The sequence below is a fragment of the Aotus nancymaae genome, unplaced genomic scaffold (assembly GCF_030222135.1).
Source record: "Aotus nancymaae isolate 86718 unplaced genomic scaffold, 86718_ANA_hifiasm-v0.15.2.pri h1tg000033l, whole genome shotgun sequence".
NCBI classification, from domain to species: Eukaryota; Metazoa; Chordata; class Mammalia; order Primates; family Aotidae; genus Aotus; species Aotus nancymaae.
This window is the reverse complement of record NW_026988447.1, coordinates 28,121,504-28,146,706: the sequence shown is the minus strand read 5'-3', so window position 1 is coordinate 28,146,706 and position 25,203 is coordinate 28,121,504. Positions and strand designations below refer to the sequence as shown.

The following is a 25,203-nucleotide window of genomic DNA, read 5'->3' as shown; positions in this document are numbered from 1 at the left end:
AAGGCGGGTAGATCAGAAGGTCAGGAGATCAAGACCATCCTGGCCAACATGGTGAAACCCTGTCTCTACTAAAATACAAAAAACTAGCAGGGCATGGTAGTACGCGCCTGTAGTCCCAGCTACTCACAAGACTGAGGCAGGAGAATTGCTTGAACCAGGTAGGCGGAGGTTGCAGTGAGCTGAGATCGTGCCACTGCACTCCAGCCTGGTGACAGAGCAAGACTCTGTCTCAAAAAAAAAAAAAAGATGATCAATAGGTAAAACAGAACATTGACTCTAATGATACAGCAGAGGAGCAACCACATCAAGAATGTCCCAGGTGTGAGCTGGACTACCCCATGAAATAGCAAGGATAACATTCCAGTCTTCTTAATAAAAGAAAAACCTCCAAGCTATCAAAGGAGAAAAATCCTGCAAATTAACCTTTCAGACTGATTCAGAACATTTTCCAGGATGATGCACCTAAAGAAAAACATGTGATTCAATTAATAGCGTTTGTCAAGTTGCAGATTGATCCAAAGGCGAGGCTACACCTACGAAGACAGGCTGAATGCCAGCTCGCGTAGCCTCATTTGCAAAGCTCGGCACTCTGGAGCTTAAATGTCCCTGCTTAACAAATGGGGAGCAATTTAGTCTGTTGTATAAAGACAAGAGCAAGGCCAAAGTCTAACAATAGCTCGCCTCTCGCCGAGTCCTTGAATTAGTAAATGTTATTACGAAAGGAAAATATACTTTTATCTAGGTTGTTATGTTTTCCCTCTGCTGTCCTCTGTGGCTTTGCCTATAAGCTCATAGTTTTTAGTTAAATTGGACAATTACTGAGTGAGAAGTGCATAATTAATGAACAGTCACTGTATATGTTTGGAAAACTGTGACCCAATCACTGAACAGATAACTGAACCACTGAAATAAATGACTTGTTCCACTCGTTACCTGATCAGCATTTGTTTAGAAGTTCCTTGGTGCCCTATCAAAATTCTAATCAGTTCTATTTAAATTACATTTTTTTGCACTGCATTGTTATAAATGCTAATTTATGCCTAGAATGGAACAGCTTTATTTCTTACCTCCTGAAGAAACGGATGAATAAAAACATACTTCTACAGGGCATAAAAGATTATCAAGGGTTCAATGACTATTGGATTTTGCACTTGCCCAAACACATCCTGAGACTTCGAGCTGAAGCTCTAGGTGACAACAAAGACATTCAAAGACTCCCACAGCAAAGCCATCCCCAAGAGGAGGCGGAGGACTGTCATGCAGCATCTGCAATCACCACAGAGATTTTCTGCATTTGGGGACTGGGCAGTCTTTGGGGTGGTCAAGGGAAAGAAGGGAAAATTCTTACAACTTGAGAATAATGATCCAAAGAATCTTAAAGGCAGATGGTTATTTCAGAATCTCTAGGCAACTTTTGTGCACGGAGAGGGATTTCTCCAAGCCTGGTAGCCCATCTGCTTTTGTGATGATGTCCATGTCCACCAGCTTGCAGGCGGTGGCAGATCTCACATGGTAACTCCATATATTTTTTCACATTAGTTTGGTCTCCAAACTTAGCACCAAGATGTCACTCTAAGCAACTCAGGCAGTTCCACCCAAGAGAAGACTAAAGCACTGTTTTGCTCTCTCTGATGTACAAGGCTTGACCACTGCAGCCTGGGGCGGCCCAGACAGGCCCTAAGTCATTTGGGATCTAGAGGACCTCAGAAGAGAGAAGATTGAAGCTGGTGTTCCAGAAATAGCTAGAAATCTCCTAATGAGGCCACAAAAGTCCTGTCTTTAAAAGTGCCTCATCCACTATGATGCTCCCTCCCATCCCAGGCTCAGCGTCTGTGGAAGTCAGCGAGCCTGCCATTATCCTGCCTGGAGTGGGAGGCATCACATTCAGAATTCACTGCCAGAAGTTTTTTATAAGCTGAGGAATTACCTTGAGAGGATTGAATTTCCAAGCGCAAGTCAGCACCTGCTGGGGAGGCTGGGGCCACCTCAATCATCCTGTACCCGCGAGTCTCTTGCAGAGAGTGGGCGAGGCGAGGCTGGATCAGGCTGGCTTAGGGCTGCTTGGCCAAGGGGCTAGAAAACACAGGTTCACAAAGGCATTTAACCTCGTTTAAACAGTGCAATGTGGCTGAGGCTCAAACAAGGCTGGAACATTTTCTTGCTTATTATCACCTTGATAACCTTTTCTTGTAGCTAGGAAGGGGTGGCATGAGAAAGCGGGGCACGGGGAGACATTGGGGGGCACAGCACTGAGCAGGAGGGGAGCAAGCTGCTGTTTTTACTGTTTTCTGAGTGCATTTGGAAAGAGAGGAAGGATGTTTGCTCTCTAAATATTTTTACTTTTAAATAGAAACCGTTTTCCAGACTGCACAACTAATCACTTCATAGAAAAGGGAAGAAAAGAATAGCTTTCATTCACTTTCTTTGAAACCTATTCATTACAGTTTGAAAGCAAAATTTCTCTATGAAATACCTAAGTAGTCGCAGCATTTCTACAAGATCTAAGCGTGGGGGTGAGGGAGCAGAGATGGGAGAAGTAAGCAGAGCCCAGGAATAGCTGTGCTTGCGTCATCGAGGGGAGAAGAACTGATCACCTTCGTCTATTGGAAGTGGTAGGGGGGTGGGGAGCAACATGGTCCCCTCCCTACACCTTCCCACAGAGGCACTAACAGCTCGCCTGTCTGCCCTGTGGCTGAAACCAATCTTAAAAGAAGTCTTTTTAGAGAAATTAAACTTTACAATGATTGTTTCTCAATCTTACTTAAATCAATTATAATAATAACTGATTCTAATTTGCATAAAAATCTCTCATCGTCCTCTAAAGCTATTTGAACCAAACCCAAATTAAAGCTCTGTGATGGAATCAAGTGGGTTTAAAAGCCTCACTGCGGTTCCGACCAGCAGATGACTGTGACTCTAATATCCATCCACCACTCTCTCTGCCTAAGCATCCTTGGACTGGCAATCAAAAGTCCTAGATAATATTTCTAGGACTATACAAATCTTTGTATAACTTACCTTTGAGTTATAAAATTTCACTGTTCTAATCTGGAAAAGAAAATTAAGTCCCTGGGAGAGCACGTGTTGTCTACCAAATGTTCACAGATTGTGAGGCTCAGTCACCACTGTGATTATCTTATTATTATTATTGTCATTGCAGGCATTTAACACTAACTGAGGAGCTACAATTTCCCTGACTCTATCCAGGATAAATGATATACGAGTTTTACAGAATCATAGTTACCATTGACTCTGGGCCAATAATTTGGCATTTCATCTCAAAATGTTGCTCATATCAGAAATGTGAGACAAGAGGTCAAATGAGAAGACATCCTCCATCTGTGAAGTGATTAGCATTTTCAATATGTCAGTTTAGCCTCCATCCATATCAGTTATAAAGCTGTGGAATAACCAAAGTTAGAGTCCTGTGACATCTCAGTAGAGGCTTCATTCCAACTTAAAATTGGTAATTAATCAATATTACATATATTTTATAGTTCAATCCTCTTAGCAATTACTTGGAAGACAAAACAGATAATGCTTGTTAAATGTTAAGATGGTATAAATCTGGGAGAAATAGTTAATATTTTAGATTCCAAGTGACTCAAAGTTCTTGCCAGGCTGGAGCAATAGGAAGAATTTATATGAGATATCACAAAAATAAACACAACCCTGCACTTAAGTTCAAAATGCCAATTTAGGTACATTATGTTTTGCCAGAAATCATGTGAAAAACCAGAGGGGCTTTTACTGTGTGCTTTAAAATCAGGAGAAGCCAATGTGATACAGCTACACAAAATGCTGACAGAATTTTAGATGACAATAACAGACATCTAGTCCAAAACAGGAGAGGTCATGGTTATGTTGTACAGTGGTCAGACATCATATCACTAAGAGAGAAAAGGTAACACAATCTCCTTCACCAAGTCTGCAAATTTGAAGATATCATTTGAGCCTTAGTGTTCTCATCTGAAAATGGAAATAATCGCAGCCAACAGAGATATTCTTGTAAAATTGTTGTAAAATCAAATGAGTTAGTCTTAAAAGTGTTTTGAAAATTATGAAGTAGCATTGCACTGGACATCTGCTATTTGTCACTCAACAATCACCTTCCTCTTTTTAGCAATTTCAATTCAGCCCTCTTCTGGGGAACCTCTCCTCCATCATTCTTACCACGCAGTGGGCCCAACTTGGCTGAGGCTGCAGAGATCGGTTTAGGAATGGCCACATGACCCAGTCAGAGCCAAGGAGATATGAGGAGACTATGCAAGGGCCTTTGAAAACAAAGAACTCTTGGTCCTTAACTGTATTTGGTCATATAAAGAGTTGAGTCTTACAATAGCATCCTGCCACCCAGGGAGAAGTCAGCCTGAAGATGAAGCTTAACCAACAGAAGTGGGGAGAAAAGGCAGAAATGAAAGAGACAAAGAAATAAGCCCTGATGATCTCATTTGATATACTGGATCAGACCCTCTCAGCCAAAGCCAGTATTACCTTGCACTGTTCTATATTCCAAGCCCATGTATTACTTTTTTTTGTCAGTTTGAGCAGGGTTTTTATGTCCCTTGCAACAGAAAGAGTCCTACAATTGTGTATTTTTCTTATGTCTTGGAAAATCCAGTTATTTAAATATATGGAAATAATACATGAGAGAGTTTTCAAGTAGAAAATATAGACTCCACAAAAAACAAATTTGTTTACATTGTGTTCGATTATTATAATTCTGTTAGATTGTTATGGTGACTGTGTTTACTAATACAAGCAAAATTTCATTATTGACTATGTCTTGGATTCTAAGACCTATGTAAGAATTTATGTAACAACTTTGTTCTAAAAAGAATTTTCTTTAGCATTCTGCCTCTGGGAAATCCTTGTTTCCAGCCTACCCCATCTTGTCTTCCTTGTCTTCCTGCTGAGCTAATAGCCAGATCTCCAACTAAAACAGCAGTGCCCATCTCTGATTAATGGGATCTTTCTCCCCACCTTTTTTAATGGCTTTCTCCCATTGTGATTTCAATCAGAACATCACTGGGAATCCCTCCTGGTGCCTCTCCAGGATCACTGCTATTGCCATTTCTTATAGACTCCTCCTCAAGAAGAGAAAAGCCAAAGAAATGTCCCCATACTCCAAAGCTGGAATCAATGTGGAACGTGGAAAATAAATTATAGCATTTTCCAGCCAAAAAGGCGTAGAGACATCAACACCTGATTTACGATGGGCTAAATCCAGCCCACCTGATTTTTATTTTCAATTGCTTTGTACATAAAGTTTTATTTGAACACAGCCATGCCTGTTTATTACATATATTTGTCTGCTTTCATGCTATAATAGCAAAGTTGAATGGTTGTGACAGAGACCATATGGCCTGCAAAACCTAAAATATTTACTCTCTGGCCCTTTACAGAAAAAGTTTGCTAACCTCTAATCTAGTCCAATCACCTAGTTCTTAAAAAGAAGCTTAGGCCCAGAAAGACGAGCTAATCATACACAAAAGACCAAATCCAAGTTTGTTTCACACAATAGTATTTTCATGTTCTATTCCTGTCTACTAAATTAGAGGTGTCATGCAGGCAGAGATTGTGCCTCGTGTTTCTGTGATATCCCAAACCATAGAGGCTGAATACTGAAGTGTCCATTAAAACTAGTTAGATAAATGCAAAGGTATTGAGGAGATAATGAATTTATTCAGAGACGTCTATGTAAACCATCTCCCCTCCTGCCTCCACAGCCTCCAAATATTTGTAGCCACAAACCAGTGATTCTACATGGGACATCAAGTCACTATCTGTGACATCATCTATAAAATGGCATGAAAGTATCCACCTCACAGAATGGTGAGGCTCAGATGAGATAAAGTGTGGAAGGCACGTAGCACAGAGCCTGGCACATGTCAAACACTCAAAGAGTAGTAGGTTACTGTGATGACTATCATAAAAAAGGAGGCACCCTGAGACATAACTGGGTCTTACGGGGAACACGTATTTTGCTCATATTACTGTACTGTAGACTTCTCCCAGACACCTCCATAAGCAATGGGGGAACATATACAAAGGTGGGCTCGAACACTTCATTTCTGCAAACAATTGAATCCATATTCAATTGCTATCACACAAGGAAGTTTGAGCACAAGTGACAGAAACACAGTTCTCCCAGATCCCAACAGCACCTGTAGTACTAGAAGGAGAGAAAAAGATTCTTTCCCTGGAGCTAAGGCATTACAAACGTCAATACTTAATAAAGTAAGGAAAAACGTAGCATTGTGTCAAATAGCGTGTGTACAGCATGAATCCAATAGTGACCAAGGACATCTGTCCTGATTCTCCCTACCATGGAAATAGTCCCACCTGACACCAGGGGCTTTCCTCTGGCCACATCAGCCCTTGTCTACTCTGACTAAACCTTCTTTAGACTTTATGGCCGCAACTTTCTCAACTAATAGGAATATATCATCATTGCTCAACAGCATACCACATTTACTGCATGAAACTTTTAGCTATGAGCAAAATGTTTTCACCAGCCAGTCCACCCTCTTGCCAAAGAATTATGCTTATAAAACTATGTTGTATTTTAATAGACCCCAATATGGAAATAAGAAGGGAATAATAAGCCTATGATCCCAGTCAAACAGAAACAGCCAAGCACTCATCCTCCACTCCACCTCTCTTCCTGGTCTAAGGTGGTACCTCGCAATGACCCTTTTCTCTGTTGTTGTTTTTGTTTTGGGACAGAGTCTTACTCTCTTGCCCAGGCTGGAGTGCAGTAGCACAATCATAGCTCACTGCAGCCTCAAACTCTGAGGCCCATGAAGTCCCCTCTCCCTCAGTCTCCTGAGTAGCTGAAACTATATGCCTGTGTCACCACACCCGGGTAAGTCTTTCATTTTTTGTAAAGACAGCATCTCGCTATGTTGCCCAGGTTGCAATACCCCTTTAAATAAATATCCCTTCAGAACCTAACAAGAACATGTGGAAAAATATCATCTACCCTCTCCTCTACCCAACTCCTTCTTTTGATGCTAATCACAGGGAGTAAACATTTTTCCAGAATCACTTAGCCCATATCAGGAATCAAACCCTACATGCGGTCCTCTGTGATGTGCTAAACTCATCTGCTTAGTTCCTGGCAGCCAGAAAAGATGACTGGGGGCTAATAACTAGTAAACCGCCCCCCCATTAGGAGGGCCTTTCCCACCCAGGCCCCCATTCCTACTGCCACCATCTGTGTTTGTTCTTCTGCTACATAAGAACTCAAACTGGGTGGTGGGCCTGTTATTTTTAAAAGTCTTTCAGTAGCGTCTATACCCAGAACTGCCTCATCACAATTATCCTCACCAAACGAAGAAACTTCACATTGAGAATGGATATGGTTTTCAGCCAGCACCAAATGTCTCTCCTTCTGCCTTTTTGTCTTTCCGATCAATCAGAACATGTGAAACTCCCAAATGAAGAGTAAACACACAGCCCAGGTTCCTTTCATCTCCTAACATATGTCATGAAGGGGGAGGGAAAAAACTCTATTCCCAGCTTCAATCAGCCCTTGGTATTCTGCGAAACTGAAAGGAGGTTTTGTGGCGCCGTGGAGGAGTGCCGAATGTGGGCCGGCTCCTCCGAAGATAATAGGTATTCGCTGCATACCTGAGTCTTGGAGTCATTATCTCTCCTGTGAGCACTTCTGTATTTATATATAATGAGATCATTACTAGGCAGCTATTCCAGTTTTATTCAGACTTTAATATTTCTTAAAGAAAAAAAAGTAGCATACAAAAGGGTTTGTGATGCCAACTCAATCAGACGTGCTGTTGATGGAGAGTTATTCAAGTGCAAGCCGGAACAGGCAAAAAAATTTTCAGAGAGGCTTCTGTCAAAGCTGAGTTCTCCTGTGACGATGTTTCAAGCGAATGTGCCGAAGTGTCCAGAGGTGAGGAAGGAAAATAACAACGAACAGAAGAGAGGGCTGTGTATAGGATTAAAAACGAGGCACGTGGCAGCCTAACTATTCAGGCAGGTAGGGCATGTGCCTCCTGCCGAGACTCGACTCCCACCCCCGCTTTCAGTGGGTAATTAGACCAGGGAAGCAGCTTTACTTGCCGTAGGCTTCACTAGGAGCAGTCAGGTTTTAGAAATTAACCCTTTGGTGGGTGCCAGTGCCTTTTGTGATTGAACTCCGGTGGATAGGCAAGGTAGGTAAAGGCAATTCCTTCCTCCTTTCACAACATGCTTTAAAGAAGGGAGTTTCTGTCTCTTCAGTCTCATTGCATCTGTAGGGGGAAAAAAGAAATACAGAAGAATTTTCTTTCCCTTTGTCCAGAGAACCCTCATTCACAGAAAATGGCTAGAAATTCAGTGCCTCTGCTCATCAAATATTCTGGGAAAGGCTCTATCCATTTTCAGCAAATTAGAAAATCAAATGAAATCAACTGAATACTAAAACAAACAAAAAGGAATCTCTCTTGATAATCCAGACAGCACCTCAGGATGATGCCAAGCCTTGGGTGCCAACTGTGAAGGTGGTTCCTCACTGGCCACCACTTTTAGAAATACACTCTGCTAATGTGAGCTCTCTGGATGTTTGCACTTTGGATAAACACAAGCTTACTGATTCATTTCTGGGATCTATGCTTTATCCTGTGATACAAATCCAAGAAGACTATCATTTTAGCTATTCGCTCCCTGTCCTGAAACTGCAGATGGGAATAAGCAGATGGAGCAGGGATGCAGACTTGTCATCACATAAACATGAAATGAAAGGATCCTGGCTCTTTTCTTATGGTGGTTGTAAAGCACCCATTATTTTTCCCCTAGCACTTCCTAACAGGCAAAACCAAAATAACATTGGACGGAAATTTACAGAATGCACATGCCGTCCACTGAGCCCCCAAACACTATTCAAAATAGCATTGGTAGATTTTTATTATTTTTTTATTATTATTATTCTACTTAAAGAGATACCCTGTAATGGTTAGGAGTTAGTTCTGATAACATTGTTAAGGCTATTTTATAGATCCTAGTCTTAGGATGTACTCGATGTTTAGAAATCAGTTTGGGAAGGAAGAAAAGAAGGGAGAGGAAGGAAAAGAGGGAGGGAGGAAGGAAAGAGAGAGAAAAGGAAGAAAGGCAGGGCAGGCAAGTGGGTGGGAGGAGGAGAGAAGACTGGGAAGATAGAGATCTCGGGGCTCTGCAAAGTGTAGCTATCTCTGCTTAATCTATACTCTGCAGGCAAAGAAGTGCATCAAAATAGTCCTAAAAACACTTGAACTTAAAGAGATGTAAACATGAAAACGGGAATAATTTTATCTCCTCAATTAAATCCACAATAGCTAATCATAGTAACTATTTTAAGATTAACTCCTTGAAAAGAGGAAGAATCAGCCCAAGTAAGACTTATTAAATGTCTGTTCATTGTTCACTATTGCACTATTGTGTGTTAGCAAGTTTGGGGGTGGGGGAGCAGTATGTGTGCTTGTGGGGGGAGGTGAGTGAGAGAGAGAGAAAGCAAAATTTCACTGACCATCAACATGGATTCTCCAGGGAGCACAATAACCCAACAGTGCTCCTCCATCTGCCTCCCTTGGGCAAAGAGCACCCTTCACTCTATCAGCCTTTTGATCTACCCTCCCAGCCTTAAAAGAAGAGATCTCTCTTTTTCTCAAAAACCAACTGCCTCTCCAACATTCTCACCCTATCCTCCAATGGTCCTTTCCTTCTGTCACCAAATAAGTTGATGTTCCTCCTCCGTGGAAGATCCTCCCTAGGCTGCTCTTAGGAGAGATGGATCCCAGCCCTGCTTTTCTGCGGACTGGCCATGAGACCAGCAAGACGGCTAGCATCATTTCCTCTCACGCTCACCCTAGTACTGCCTCAAATACTGCTTTATTCTGATCTCTTCTTTACTAGCGAAATCACCTCACCATTCATTCTCTCTGGACACATCAGAAATATGGCTTTCATGCTCACCACACCATTATAATTGCTCTTTAGAATCATCAAATTGAACCATTGTGCCAAGTCACATAGTCTATACTAGTTCTTAATCCCTTGGACTTTTTAGCTGTATCTGATGTGGCTGAGGAAACTCTTCTTGCAACCCTGTTTTTCTGAGCTTCCCACGCTGATCCTCTCATTGCCTGTTCCTCCCTGTCTCTATTTTGTCTGGTCCCACATGTTTGCTATGGGGCACATGATTTTATTCACAGTCGGGCAGCCAGCTACACATGTGATGGCTTCAGAGATGATAAAATACATTCTCCAACCCCACATTCCCCACCCCTACCACGCACAGAGCACTCCATCACACCAAATATTTGATTGAAGATACATCCCTTTGAGTTAAAGTACTGTGTCTCACAGAATCTTCTATTCAAAAGTAAATAGCTTTCAGAAGCTGTACATTCATCCATCATCTATTCATACAAAATTAATTTAATAGATAATTCATGTTTCCTCAGAAATAAAAAGGCAGCACACTGAGGAAATGGACTCCACTTTGAAGGAATGTCAACTCTATTATCTAGATAGAAAAAAAGGCTGAGCATAGTAGCTCAGGCTTATAATCCCAGCACTTTGGGAGGGTAAGGCGGGAGTATTTCCTGAGCCCAGGGGTTTGAGACCAGCCTGGGCAATAGAGCAAGACCCTGTCTCTACTGAAAATTTAAAAGTTAGCCAGGCATGGTGGCACATACCTGTAGTCCCAGCTACTTGGGAGGCTGACAGGATTGCCTGAGCTGAGGAGTTGGAGGTTGCAGTGAGCTATGATCATGCCACTGCACTCCAGCCTGGGCAACAGAGCAGGACTCTGTCTCTTTAAAAGAGAAAAAGAAAAGAAAAGTGGGAAGGGGTGGGAAGGGGTGGGAAGGGGTGGGAAGGGGAGGGGAGGGGAGGGGGAGGGGAAGTGAGGGGAGGAGAGGGAAGGGAAGGGAGAAACCATGTTCAAGAAAATGCTGTAAGTATATAGTTAATACCTATAAAAATACTGTTTACATAATTAAAACAATATAACAAATTCCTATAATTGACAAATGGCAAGGTCATAACCTATTAAATCTCCAGAACTCTCACCAAAGATGACAAATCTGATGCTCCCTTAGAAAGCCAAAGGTCTCTGGGAAGGATGATTCTGGAAAAGTTAATTAGCAATATCTGTCTATGAAGTTTCTGAAATAATATGATGATTTACTGTCAGAAACATGACAGAGAAGTTTCCTATTCTGCTCAATGTTTTAAGCAAAACAGCCCCTGTACTCTAAGCAGAAAAATATTGGTCACAGAATTTTGCTGTGAGCCCACAAAGACCTGATTTTTTTTCCCCTAAGTAGCTTTCTCTGCACATGTGCTCTGTGAGGAACACTAACTCCATATCATTGCTGTCAATAAAGTCTTAGATCCTGACCCTCTTGATGGGCTCACTACCATTTAAACTACTCTTAGCATCAGGAGTTACAGACCAGCCTGGCCAATGTGGTGAAACCCTGTCTCTACTGAAATATAAAAATTAGCTGGGCGTGGTGGTGAGCACTTGTAATCCCAGCTACTTGGGAGGCTGAGGTAGGAGAATCAACTGAACCCAGGAGGCAGAGGTTGCAGTGAGCTGAGATTGCACCATTGCATTCCAGCCTGGGTGACAGAGCAAGACTCCATCTCAAAAATAAATAAGTAAATAAAAAATAAACTACTGTTGGCAATCACCATGTTGAGCATAAAGCAACTGGGTGTTCATTTGTCAGAGTTCTGCCTCTAATTTCTGAGGCTGCCCAAGATGCTTCTTCCTATGGTCCTGGAGCCCAGATCAGTGAGTAGCAAGTAAACTGTCTAGATACTGTAATGTGAGGGTGGCCAAAATTAAAATTAAATTTCTCTTTTCTCTGCCTGCAAGATGTACTATGGTACTAGATTAATAAGATTACACCTCCACTCTGGAGCAAAGTGCCACCTTTAATCATTTTCAGCAGTGTACCACCTGATCCCTCCACTCATTAGGTTTATGAACAATAGGAAAAGATCACCAGGCAACATTCAAAAGCCAAAAATACCATGTCTCTGAAGACCTTCTTATGAAGAGTCTTATGAATCAAAGCAAGGGCATAGCCACCTGATATTTCACAAACAGAGGGATGAAAAATTGAGGAGGCCGAGGCGGGTGGATCACGAGGCCAAGAGATCGAGACCATCCTGGTCAACATGGTGAAACCCCGTCTCTACTAAAAATACAAAAAATTAGCTGGGCATGGTGGCGCATGCCTGTAATCCCAGCTACTCAGGAAGGCAGGAGAATTGCCTGAATCCAGGAGGCAGAGGTTGTGGTGAGCCGAGATCACGCCATTGCACTCCAGCCTGGGTAATAAGAGAGAAACTCCATCTCAAAAAAAAAAAAAAAAGAAAAAAATAGAAAAATTGAGAACCCCTAGTATTTGTAATAAGGGAAACTTTGAAAATTGTATTAAAATCAGAACTATATAGCATTTGCAAGGAATAGCCTTACATTGTACACTAACATCATAAAATGAAATTCAAGCATATCCTAGAAACTAAGTGAATGGTGGATGTGACTGGGCTGATTCTTGGGTTCTTTGCCTCCTTATGAGCCTGACTGGCCATGTCCTGTGGGAGAAAACAAGGTGGGGTCAGAGGGCAAACAGAGAGTCTCTTGCCCCACTGTAAGTAAATGCTACCATGAACAGGGTCTGATTATAGGAAACATTGCCTAAAGGTGACTTACTTAAGTTATTCTTTCCATGAAAGAAGACATCTATCCTCCTATATCAACAATATGTCTTTTTCCAGAAGCCATTACAGCAGGAGTTCTTAGTTGCCCTATATCAGGGATTAGCAAATTACAGTCACAGGTCAAGTCTGGCCCACTATCTATTTTTATAAATAAAGTTTTATCAGAACACAGCCATACTTACTAGTTTACATATTGTCTAGGGCTGCTTTCTTACTTCAGTAGTAGAGTTGAGTAGTTATAACAGAGATCTTACAGACTGCAAAGTCTAAGATATTAACTATTTGACCCTTGGCAGAAAAAGTCTACTAACTTTTGCCCTATATCCTCCATGGCGAAATTTAAATAATTACAATAAAAGTCAATGTTTATCAAACTTTTCTAATGTGCAATGTGCATTAAACACTATACATGAACTATATTATTAGATCTCCACAACTGCTCTAGAAAGTAGGTACTTTTGTTTTCCTCATTTTAAAAGTGAAGGACCCAAGGCTTACAGAAGTAATAAGGTCTCAGAACTAAGAAGTGGCAAAGGCAGAATTCAAAGACTATCAGTCTGACTCCAGTTCCCTGTAACATATTAAACATATAAATGCCGGTAAACAGTAGATGCCATTTACCAAGTGCTTACTATACACTAACCTTTGCATATACTGTCTCTAAAGCTTACCACTACCTATGCTTGTATATCCAAAAGATCAGGCAACAGGCACCCAAACTGGTGAAGTGATTTGCCCAAGATCAGACAGCGGACAGTAGAAAATCCTGTGTTCAAACTCAGACTCCACAGTGCTTTCATTATATATGCCATCTCACTGAAGAAAGATAGTATTTCAGAAATAACATAATAGACATTAGAAATTGTCATGTTTTTCTAACTTCCCATTCTATCTAGAAAGACTATAAGTTAACACGCCCAGGTTCTAGCCCTCACTTAATCATTAATGATCTTTGTGGCTCCTGGCAGGTCATTTAACCCCTTCTGATGTCAATTTCCTGGTTGGCAAAGGAGGTCGTTCAGATTGGCTGCTCTGTAAGGTCTTCCAGCCTCCAATATGCTCTAAACCTTCAATGCTGTCCTTCTGAGAATTATGTCGTCACTTTTGTGCTCTCACACTCTCTCTCCCTTTCTCTCCCTTTTTTTGCTCCCTTTCTCATCCTCTCTCTCTCTCTGTGTGTGTGTGTGTGTGTGTGTGTGTGTGTGTGTGTGTGTGTGTTTTCCTGGTAATTACAAACAACTATCTGAATGATCCAGGGAAGTTTTTTATTTAAAACTCCTCACTCTCAAAGTGCTGGAATTATATAGGCGCGAGCCACTACACCCGGCTCCATTTGTGTAAATTTATGTCTATTACATATTTTTTAAGAGATAGGGTCTGGCTATGCTACCCAGGCTGGTCTCCTGGGCTCAAGCAATCCTCCCCTCTCAACCTCCAGAGTAGCTGGCACTGCCAGCATACACCACCACACCCAGCTTCTATCACGTCACTTTGAATGGCTGCATGATGTTCCACAATAATTATATACTACAGCTTATTAAAGTGTTCCTATATTCTTAGACATTTAAGATGTATACATTTTCTACTATTAGAAACTATGTTGTGATTAAACATTCGTGTATGTGCAATAAATAAATAAAATAAAACTCCTCATCTGAGATAATCTCTCATTATGGATCCTAATTGCCTTTCATTCAAGAGAGAGGCTAAAATCTCCTCCAATAGTACCTTATCATTACAGGATGGCTCATGAAAATAGCTGCTTCCTCTTAGAACACTAAGAGGATTCCAGACACGTGACTCTTACTGCTTCTTCATTAATTTTGTTATCTCTGATTTGATGTATTTCAGTTAACCTATTAAACAGCCAGTAAGATCTAATTTCCTGAGGCCCAGATGGGTTAAATGCAGTAAAATGTACATTTAAAATTATGTGATTTGGTGGATGTCGTTGTTTTTCTTTATTGTGAAATTTTAAATCACTAGCATCCATCTGGTAAATTAAGAAAGTAAGGCCTATTGCTGTTCCTAAAAGATAGAGCTTGCCCATCAATGATAGACTGGATAAAGAAAATATGGCACATGTATACCATGGAATATTATGCAGCCATAAAAAAGGATGAGTTCATATCCCTTGCTGGGACACAGATGAAGCTGGAAACTATCATTCTTAGCAAACTAACAGAGGAACAGAAATCCAAACTCCACATGTTCTCACTCATAAGTGGGAGTTGAACAATGAGAACACAGGAAGGGGAACATCACACACTGGGGCCTGTCGGGAGGTGGAAGGGCAAGAGGAGGGATAGCATTAGGAAAAATGCCTAATGTAGATGACAGGTTGATAGATGCACTAAACCACCATGGTACGCGTATACCTAAGTAACAAACCTGCATGTTCCTCGCATGTACCCCAGAACGTAAAGTATAATTTAAAAAAAAAAAAGATAGAGCTTTCCCGATGAGCTGTTTTATCTCTCGTTTCCTAATCCTATTATCTTTTTCTATAAACTATCAAACTTTAAGGACCATTGAATTCTCCTGATAGATGCCTTCAGGAGGTTAAAAACCACCTCCCAAGCAAAGACTGAGTTCTACAAACTGCCTTTAGAGTTTCTCAAATGGTGGCTCTTCTCAGCCTAGGTCCCCTCACTTTAACTGATGGACAAAACTGATGTAAGAAAATACATCGATTGAGTTTTCTTCTTTTAGTGACTTGTTTTAAAAAAAAAAAAAAAGAAAGAAAGAAAGAAAAAGAAAAAAAGGCCATCTTGCCAGTAACCCCTTTAAGACTTTTTAATTGCAAAAAAAAATTTTATGGTGTTGCTGACCTAGCCTTAACAGAGTTCATTTCAGAAATGTGCTGAAGTGGGTACCAGTGCTGACAACCAAGGCTGAGAAATGTTTTAAGTATCACGACTCTACATTTTTCTCCGCTCTGTGAGGTTCAGGGATTCATCCTGTCTGAATCACGCCTGCCCTTTGTTTATGCATGAATAAGATATTCTAGACACTGAGGACACCACGCAGACACCAGCCCTTCCTGGAAAAATAAGACCTAGACCTCAAATCAGGGTGAATACACAGACTCCCCAGTGCCAACTAATTTCTAAATGTGAATAAAGATACATTGGTTAGCAAGCTTTGTCCAATTCTCCTATTGCCCCCTAACCTTTAGCAAGACAAAAATGTAACATATAATGGATCCTAAAATTAATGGCACATTTTGCTTTTCAGTTGATCAGATCAGCTGAGAATGGGGTCAGTCTCTTACCTCCCCGAGATAAGAGGTTGTCACTGTTTGAGTGCATTTATCTGCACCAGAGACATTAGGCCTCAGAAAATCTCTGACAACTTAGAAGCTCAGAATATAAATCAAGAATAAACCTGCAAAAACAAATCAGCTTCATTCCCTAACTCCTGATAGGGTCACATCTAAAGCATCCTCTTCCTGTATCATTCAGGAAAACCTCTTTGCCCACCAATTCGCTAGATAACCATTTATTGGGCACCTGGTATTTGCAAAACACTATTCTAGGCACTGGGGATCTTCTGGACACAAAAGACAAAGTCCATACAGTAACAGAGCTTATTCTAATAAAGGAGACAGGCTATCGACAAATATGAAAAATGTATGAGAATAGTGCTGTTTTGAAGACAAAACAGGATAATATAATACAAAAGGACTATACTAGCTTCGGTAGTCAAGAAAGATTCTCTGAGGCGTTAACATTTAAGTTGAACCACGAATAAAAAATATGGCACCCTGTGAAGATTTTGGGTAGGGGAAGGACATTTCAGGAATAGAAATATCTAGTGCAAAGGTCCTAAGATGAAAGGGAACTTGAAGTTCTCAGGAAACCAGTAGAACAGGATGAAGGAGAGGAAGAGATACATAAGATAAGGTCAGAAAAGCAGAGGCCAGCTCTCATAAGGTCCTGAAGACTCAGTAGAGCACTCCATTTTGGTCTAATTATCATGGGAGCTATAAGAAGATTTTCATCGAGAGACCTTTGCAATCTGATAGGTTTTTTAAAACAGTACCCTGGCTGCAATGCTGGGAATGGATTGTAGGAAAGCAAAAAAAAAAAACCAGAGAGATCACTTTGGAGGTAACTGCTATGGTCCAGACGAGAGACGATGAGGCGTTTACAGAGGTGATACTTGGCAAAGGTGGGGAGAAATGGAAAGTGTAGGGACATGTTTTGGAGACTGGATGGCAGGATTCACTGATGGATTTGATGCAGGGGGTGAGAGCGTCAAGAATGACTCAGGTTTTAGCTGGCTGGAAGTACATTGGACCTGTTCACTACTCTGGCATCTGAGATTGTGACGTTTCAGCCAAATGGCACCAAATGCACAACCAACTGCACTATAAATTTGAAATGCACAAGAGCAAACTGGTATATTTTACAAACTATCACCAGAGAAATCATCGCTATTCTGATTCTTTCCTTCAGAGCAAGTGTGTAACTTGAGAAAGCCTCTAAGCATGACTGTATACTGGTAGTATTCTTAACTTAAGCAGAAAGAGTGCATTTCCTCATTACGACCTCGTAGCTGCGAGGCACAAGAAATGGAGAGTGGGCTGGGGATTCTGTGCTTTGTTAAAGTAAAGGGACAATCAGCATCAGGAACATTAGCCACGGCAGTACACAGGATTGCCAGACGATGTATGAAAAGAAAAACCAGTCATCTGAATTGAATTTTCAGCTGGAGCCTAAGAGGCCAAATTTAATCATCCCCTGAAAATTATCACACAAGTCAATACTTCCTCCCTTCTCCTTACAAAGGGAAAGAAACGGATTCTTTATTTTTCAGTCAAGCAGGTGGCCTTGAGGCAGCTAACCAGCTGGCTGAAATCTAAATACCTTCGCCAAGACAAAAGTCAGTAACGTGATTGATTGCCTTCTCATTGTAGGAGAAGAAAAACTCCCCCAGCCGATCAGCATACAGAACTGCTATCAGATTATCAGTGAACCAAACTAGACTTAGAGCTGAGAAACCCAGGTGCCCAAATCCCAGGCGCCAATTGGCTGGGGCTTCATCTACCAGCTCAATTACACTTGATGCATTGATTTCTAACAAGGTTCAGTTAGTTTCTTAGTTGTTAAGCCACAGCTTTCTTTTTCAGACCTCAAATAAGTATCTACACTCCCAGTCCATTATTTTAATATATCTGCTTCAACTGCAATTGGTCTGCCCCAGAGTGAAGGCTCTTCCTCCAAACAGGTTGAATGTAGAGACTTCTGAGCAGCTCAGAAGCTGCCACAGGAGATCCCTATCAAACTCACTTTCTCCTAGGGGTGAAAAAGCACCTTGAATACATCCCACTTCACTGGAAGTGCACAGTTAAGATTCTATCTGACCAGTGGTTTGTTGTCTCACACCCCAAGCACCTTGACAGCAGGAAGCAGAATGGTTCACCTAGGGTGGCCACAAACCAGCGTTCTTTGCACAGGGAGCTCCTAGGTGGAGGTAGGACCAGACCAAACCGAGTGTGAGGTGGCACTCACAGACCACAGTGGATTTCCTGCCTCTGTACTGAAATTCTCATGTGCATCTACAATATCGTCTGGTCTCAAACCCAGGAGGAATATGAAAATTGAGGAGATCCTGGCTAGGCGCAGTGGCTCACGCCTGTAATCTCACACTTTGGGAGGCCAAGGAAGGCAGATTGCTTGAGCTCAGAAGTTCAAGACCAGCCTGGGCAACGCAATGAAACCCCCATCTCCACTAAAAAATGCAAAAATTATCTGAGTGTGATGGCGCACGCTGTAATCTCAGCTACTCAGGAGGCCAAGGCAAGAGAATTGCTCGAATCCAGGAGGCAGAGGCTGTGGTGAGCCAAGATTGCACCACTGCACTCCAGTCTGGGTGACAGAGTGAGACCCTGTCTCCAACCCAAAAAAAAAAAAGACCCTCTCTTAATCAGTGAAGAACAAAGGTGTCAAATTCTACTTGCTCCATGATATTTACCAACCCTATCAATAACCTCAAATTTCTCACTGGTAAAATGGAAAAGGAGAGTCACCAAAATAAAACACTAGAGAAGGGATTGTAAAGCAGTGAGATTAACCTTCTGCTAAATGGAAATCTCACCCATTGTGTCAGAGTAGCTCCTCCTGAGAGCTGTAATAGAATGGTGTCCCTTATTCCTAAGAAAATCAAAGACCGGAGTTTACTCGCTGACTATCTTTTTTTTAGTTTGTTTTTCCTTATTCTTCTTGGTGATTGCTGGCACCATGGTTTGTAATGTTTGTTACTAGCCTTGGTATTTGAGCTTAAGAAAAAAGTCCTCGTAGAAAGAAGTTGTCACAGAGGCAAAAGGAATCAACCAACCACCTATTACCCTAAAACACCACTTTCCACAAAGCTCAGGATGAAAGTCAACAGTCTTCATGTCATGGCACAGAAATCTTTCCTCTCTCCACTCAGGAAGGTTATTTTTCTCCTAAACACTGAACATCAGACTTGTCAAAAAATGTTCCTTATTGATCTGACAGAGACCGAATATTGAAGTTAGAGAGAGATTTGCTGAAATATCTCCCTTGTCTCGGGGAAAAGCTGAAATTCTGTTGTTGACCCTGACCATGAAGATTAGAATAGAGGTTGTGTAAAAACAGAGGTAGTGCTGATCGAGGCACCACATCCAGCCTCGGAATGTAAGCCTTGTGATTGATTAGAGGCAGGAACCCAAGCACTCAGCGAGGGGAATGTGGGAGCAGGGGGGCAGGCGGCAGCTCGGCTCCTCTCCACACCAACGGGATTAGTGACAACGTCACAGGAGTTCAATGGCTGCTCTGGTTCTCTTTGCCTTCTTTCCTTCTATGCTCTTAGGCAGAAGCACAAATACACCTTGTAAGAAAACCTAGTATCAGCGACAGAGAGGATTGTTATTTTTAAAGGACTCCTTTCAGCCATGAGGCTCCACGCGGAGACTGCATCTGGACAGCCCTCTCCTCCCGGGCTTTTTCCCAAGGGGCAGAAAGCCACATTCTATAGACTGCGTGACCTTGGGTTACTCGGTGGGCATTCTGAGTATGTCTCCTTCCCCAGGGCTCTCAAAGTTCAGTTACTGTTCTATCTACAGGAAAGAAAAGGTAGAGAAAAGCCTTTCTGTGGTTTCTTTTTTTCCACATTAATGGTATCCTTTATACTCAGTGGTTTTTTTTAAATGGGGAAGGAAGGAATGAAGGGATGAAGGAAGGAAGGAAGGGAAGGAGGGAGGGAGGGAGGGAAGGAGAAAAGGAGGGAGGGAGGGGAAAGAAAGGGAAGGGAAAGGAAAGGAGGAGGGAGAAATCCAGGTCAGCTAGAGGATGCTTTTAAAGTCAAGAAAGTGAGCAAGAGTGTGCTGATGTGGCACTGAGCCACAGTACCTGTGGGCATGGAGCAGTGCGAGCAGGGGATAATCACAGAGGGGTCACACCACAGCACCTGGGGAGTGAGGGAGGCTTCGCTATCAGAATTGCCTGAGCAACTTCCCCAAAATACCATCCTCCTTCTCCTCCCCACTAAGATTCCGAGGTTGATTTACAGCACACAGTGTGGAAGGATGTCTGAATGTGTTGAGTGAAAAATGCAAGATGCAGAAGAATGCTTTCAGGAAGATCCCATTTCTGTTAATAATACAGTCATAATTACATGTCTTATTTGCACACGTCATTATATTCCTAAAATAATATGAAAGAATACACAGCAGACGTAAGCAGTGGTTTTCTCTAAGAGATGACATTATGATGGGCTTTCACTCTTAAATTAATATATTGGAATAGTTCACATTGTTAATTGTTATGTTTCTCCCCCCATCTAGTCTCATCAGACCCCTTTATAGTTACCCTGGCATGAACCACAGACCACAGAACAAGAAAAATGTTGCAAATACTTAATTTTTAAGAAAAAATAATAGGACTCACACCTGTAATCCCAGCACTTTGGGAAGCCAAGGCAGGTGGATCTCCTGAGGTCAGGTGTTCGAGACCAGCATGACCAACACGAAGAAATCCTGTCTCTACTAAAAATACAAAAATTAACAAGGCGTGGTGGCACACGCCTGTAATCCCAGCTACTCGAGAGGCTGAGGCAGGAGACTTGCTTGAACACAGAGGGCGGAGGTTGCGGTGAGCCGAGATCGCACCATTGTTGCTCCAGCCTGGGCAATAAGAATGAAACTCCACCTCAAAAAAAAAAGAAAAGACTTTTGTTTTCTACCCTAAATCTAGAGCAGGAAGATTCTTCCACACACTGACAGAGCAAAGGTTTAGGTAGAGCCCCCATGTCTACAGAGAAGAAATGGAGGAGGCATATTACAGGGGCAAGAGTGGGTGACAAGAGTAGCTATGATCCCCCACAGAAGAGAAAGTCCGCAGACTCCAGGGAGCTGCAGCAAGCTGAGAGGGGCTGAGGTGTCGCCGCTTTGCCCCAGGGTGAGGACCACCCATCACCAAGGGTTGTTGTCACCTGATGGTGTCCCCCATGCAGTGGCACTGATCAGCTTCCCCAAGTCTACCCAGCACGGCCTTGTGCCTGCCTTCCAAACCCCCTCCAGTGGAAACTCCCTGGCTCTAGTCCAGCAACACCAGACACCCATGAGCTGCCACCTTGCCCCAAATCAGGTGAGACACGAGCACTAGACTTCAGGGTGAAATCGAGCCTTGCACTGGGCCAGGATGGGACCAGAGGGAACAAGTTTGGAAGCACTGAGCCAGGGTGGTGGTGGACACGCTGCCTTTGGTGTATGCACATTTTAGAATGCGTCATGTGTTGCTGCATGCATGTGCTGCTCTGTGAGCAAAAGCCTGATTTGAGGGAACCCAATTTGACTCAACATTCACTATTTATCAAGTACAACCTCCACATTGACTCTTAAGACTTTCCCTCCCTCAACTTTCTCTCAGACCAAGTCAGTGTCTAATTAATCTCCAAGGACACCTTTCCATCTTCTATAGGCACACACACACCACTATATTCTAACCACACAACACACTATATTCCCACACAGTGCACACACACCACACACAGTCCACCCACACAACACACTATATTCCCACACAGTGCACACACACCACACACACACCCCACACACACTCTACCCACACAACATACACAACACACTATATTCCCACACAGTGCACACACACACCACACACTCCACCCACACAACACACTATATTCCCACACAGCGCACATACACCCCACACACTCCACCCACACAACACACTATATTCCCACACAGTGCACATACACCTCACACACACACCACACACACTCCACCCATACAACACACTATATTCCCACACAGTACACATACACCCCACACACACACCACACACACTCTACCCACACAACATACACAACACACTATATTCCCACACAGTGCACACATACCCCACACACACACCACACACACTCTACCCACACAACATACATAACATACTATATTCCCACACAGTGCACACACACACCACACACTCCGCCCACACAACACACTATATTCCCACACAGTGCACACATACCCCACACACATACACCACACACTCTACCCACACAACATACACAACACACTATATTCCCACACAGTGCACACACACACCACACACTCCACCCACACAACACACTATATTCCCACACAGTGCACATACACCTCACACACACACCACACACACTCCACCCACACAACACACTATATTCCCACACAGTGCACACACACCACACACACACCCCACACACACTCTACCCACACAACATACACAACACACTATATTCCCACATAGTGCACACACACACCACACACTCCACCCACACAACACACTATATTCCCACACAGTGCACACATACCCCACACACACACACCACACACTCTACCCACACAACATACACAACACACTATATTCCCACACAGTGCACACACACACCACACACTCCACCCACACAACACACTATATTCCCACACAGTGCACACACACCACACACACACTCTACCCACACAACACACACACCACACTATACTCCCACAGTGCACACACACCACACACTCTACCCACACAACACACTATACTCCCACACAGTGCACACACACCACACACACACACCACAGACACACTCTACCCACACAACACACACACACCACACTATACTCCCACACAGTGCACACACACCATACACACTCTACCCACACCACACACCACACTGTACACCACATAGTGCACACACACCATACACACACTCTACCCACACAACACACACACCACACTATACACCACACAGTGCACACACACCCGACACACACCACACACACTAGCCACACAACACACACACAACACACTATACTCCCACACAGTGCACACACACCACACACACACAGCACACATATACCACACTATATCTCACATACCACACACACATACACACATACACCATGCACATACCACACTATACACTACACACCACACACACAGTACACATATGCCACACACCGCACTATATTACACATACCACACACAAGTACACACCACACTATACATGACACACCATGCACACACACACCACACACATACCACAGTATACACTACACACCACACACAGTACACATACACCACACACCACACTATATTACACATACCACACACACTTACACACACCACACTATACTCCATACACCATGCACACACACACACAAACCACACTCTATACACCACATACAAACCACACTCTACACCACACATCACACTATATACTCCACACATTGTGCACACACCACACACCATACACACACACACACACACACACACTTCATGTAACCCCTTCGCCTTTCCATTTGCACTCCCAAGGTCTCTGCCTGGAATACCTCCCTCCACCCTCTCATTCCTTCACTGTTCCGGGAATGCTGACTGAATTTCCCATTGGCTTTGGGGACAGTCACCTCGGTTTGCAGTCTCAGGTCTGTCATTATCTGCCCTCACACAGCATGCATTGGGACCGTCTCCTCAACATAGTTCCACTGCACAATCACAGCATTTGCCACCGTCCCTGATCTCTGACACAGCATCTGAAATCTACTGCTCTCCTATGAAAGAGGACCCCTCACTAATCCTCCCGGGATCTGTAGTATTGTTTCCAGAAAGTACATTTTCAAGCTGGAAAGGGTATTTTCATTCTTCTTGACAGTCATTAATAAGACTCCATTATCAGATTAGCAGAGAATGACGATGCTAAGACGTGACACTGCACAAAATGTGATAGTTGACAGAGAGCCTGTCCCATTTGGTATTCACTCATAGAATGTCATTCGGTCCTCAAAAAAGGGCACATTAGAATGAGACTCTCTCACCTCCATTTCTGCTGATGAGTCCAAAAGAATTAATGATAGAAAAGTGACTGGGACAGATCTCCCTTATACAGATGTGCAGAATTCAGCCCACAGTCCCTTCCACAACTCCTGGTAGCTGCATTCAGATAAGGATAGGAAAAGACAGCAGAGAGAAGACAGAATTTGGTGAGGAGTTTTGGTGAGACTCATCAATGGAGAGAGCTATGCTGCCTGAGTCTTGTGAGTACCCAGAAAACCCCCTTGGGGTATAGAGAGGTGGGGTCCCCAGACCAGTAAGGGGACTTCAGGGGACCACACTGAAAAGTGTTTCTTGTAGCTGCTTATGTACATGCTGACTAGCGCAATCACTCATGAGAAAGAGTGGCTGAAATGTGGAAACCCAGAAGATCCACACTGTGTTCTGTTTGCTACATGAGTCTGACAGCCAGCAGGGGTTCTGACGCAAAGAGTCTGGCTGGGAAAGGAGCTGGAGGCCAGTTCTGGATCCCTGCTCACTGGGTCTGTGGCCTCAGCAGCTGCTGAGAAGGCAGAGGTTCAATTGCCTCCCAGTTGTTGAGAGGCAAATGGTACATCTCTCAGCCTTGACATGTGGTTTTCACATCACTAAATGGGGATGCAGCCCAAGAAGACAGAACCATCTCTGTGTGAGGACCAGAGACCATGATTTATCTCATCCTGATGGAAAGAAAATGACCTCTATCTCCTTGCCTAGTGGAAAAGGGAGAGGAGGGAAGAGGAAGGAATAGGAGAGGAGGAGGGGAGAGAAGAAGGAAGAGGGGAAGGGAGAGGGAGAGAGGAGGGGAGGGGAAGTATGGGGAAGGGAAGAGGATGGGAAGTAAGGGGAGAGGAGAGGAGGGGAGTGAAGGGAAGAGGAGGGGAGGGGAAGGGAGAGGAGGAGAGGGGAGAGGAGGAGAGGGGAGGGGAGAGGAGGAGAGGGGAGGGGAGAGGAGGAGAGGGAAGGGGAGAGGAGGGAAGAGGAGAGAAGAGGGAAGAGGGGAGGAAAGAGTGGAGAGGATGAGAGGGGAGGGGAGGGGAGGGGGAGGCATTGCAGGTGAGAAGTTATTTGAAGTATCAAAAAGAAACTGATAACCTAGAATAATCCATCTGCTTCCTGTATTATTCTATTTCTGAGAATGAAGAAGAAATGCTTCTCT

The 25,203-nt window shown here is 43.1% G+C and overlaps 1 long non-coding RNA gene across 1 annotated transcript in view; it reads right to left on the bottom strand.

The window, feature by feature from the left end:
* Window positions 1-1,995: 1,995 nt before the first annotated feature.
* Window positions 1,996-25,203, bottom strand: part of LOC135277738 (uncharacterized) — a 108,491-nt gene continuing 85,283 nt past the window's right edge. The window contains exons 2-3 of the long non-coding RNA XR_010345328.1: window positions 3,245-3,400; window positions 1,996-2,073 (exon numbers count right to left, since the gene is read on the bottom strand). This is a non-coding gene — a long non-coding RNA (uncharacterized LOC135277738). The remainder of the gene's footprint in view (window positions 2,074-3,244; window positions 3,401-25,203) is intronic.